The following is a 1,174-nucleotide window of genomic DNA, read 5'->3' on the forward strand; positions in this document are numbered from 1 at the left end:
ATCCAAAAACATTTTACTTAATACTACTCAATTCTAATTTGACTCAGGGGAAGATCAAAAGACGCCTCAATTGTTTCCGGTCTCACTTGTACCTGAAGCAAGATGCTGCCGCCAACGCACTGTTTTCAGTTTAAGGCCTGTTTCCTGTGATTATCCTTTCAGTGATGGTTGGCATTGTTTGACCTTTACTCTTGCTTAAGATCAGGTTCCACTGAGATTTGAAATCAGATCACTGGATTCAGAGTCCAGAGTGCTAACCATTACACCATGGAACCACTACACATTGGGAAAACTACATAGGTTCGCTAAAGGGTTTCATATATGGCAACAACATGTAGGCAATAGGGCAAAGAAGGCATACAACGGTACCAGTGACAAAGAAGCTAACAATGACAAAGCAACCGCTAAAGGGTTACTCAGAATTTTACTAACCTCAGCAGAGGATTTGGGAGGATCACAGAGGATTTGGGAAAAGGCAACTAAAGAAATTCTTTTGAAAGACTTCCTACAAACAATTACTGTAGCGACATACGTATATGCCAATTGTATACAGGCACGTGGTCAGATTACACTGGTTGATAACGTAGGGGCTAACAAATGCTGCTGTTGCACTAGTAGTTCAGTATTTGGAATGCCTGCTCCCTAACTAACAAAGCATTGTTGACTTTATTTTCCCAATATCATGTTACAGGCACCGTTTCCAGGAAAAAACAGTGGCTGTCAGAAGTGGGATTCGAACCCACGCCTCCAGTGGAGACTGCGACCTTAACGCAGCGCCTTGGACCGCTCGGCCATCCTGACTGAATAAAACCTACATTTAATGAAAACTTTCATAAATATCATGAGGTACTACATTAAATGGATCATGAGATAGTTCAATCTTTGTATACTATGCCATGATATATCATATCTCATCTTTTGCCGCAATGTAGCATCCTCCCTTCAGGCAATGCCTTTGCCATGCATACAAGTGCACATGCCTAGTAGATTACTTTGTCACATTAAGGCCATATTTCTAATGTTTACATCGGGATTGTAGGATTTGACCAAACAAAAAGGAGTTGTTGCAATGATTAGTTTCCAGAGTTGTAAAATCCGGTCTGTGAGTTCTCTAAACTGTTGTGCTTTTCCTTGTCAACCAAAAGCCTTTAAATGCATTCATCTGTTCCGCCAC

The 1,174-nt window shown here is 41.1% G+C and overlaps 2 non-coding genes across 2 annotated transcripts; both read right to left on the reverse strand.

The window, feature by feature from the left end:
* Nucleotides 1–203: 203 nt before the first annotated feature.
* trnaq-cug (transfer RNA glutamine (anticodon CUG)) lies at nt 204–275 on the reverse strand. The gene has a single exon. It is a non-coding gene; the product is annotated as a tRNA-Gln (tRNA).
* Nucleotides 276–718: 443 nt separating this feature from the next.
* On the reverse strand, nt 719–801 carry trnal-aag (transfer RNA leucine (anticodon AAG)). The gene has a single exon. It is a non-coding gene; the product is annotated as a tRNA-Leu (tRNA).
* Nucleotides 802–1,174: the final 373 nt, after the last annotated feature.

The sequence above is a fragment of the Anoplopoma fimbria genome, unplaced genomic scaffold (assembly GCF_027596085.1).
Source record: "Anoplopoma fimbria isolate UVic2021 breed Golden Eagle Sablefish unplaced genomic scaffold, Afim_UVic_2022 Un_contig_5890_pilon_pilon, whole genome shotgun sequence".
Taxonomy (NCBI): domain Eukaryota; kingdom Metazoa; phylum Chordata; class Actinopteri; order Perciformes; family Anoplopomatidae; genus Anoplopoma; species Anoplopoma fimbria.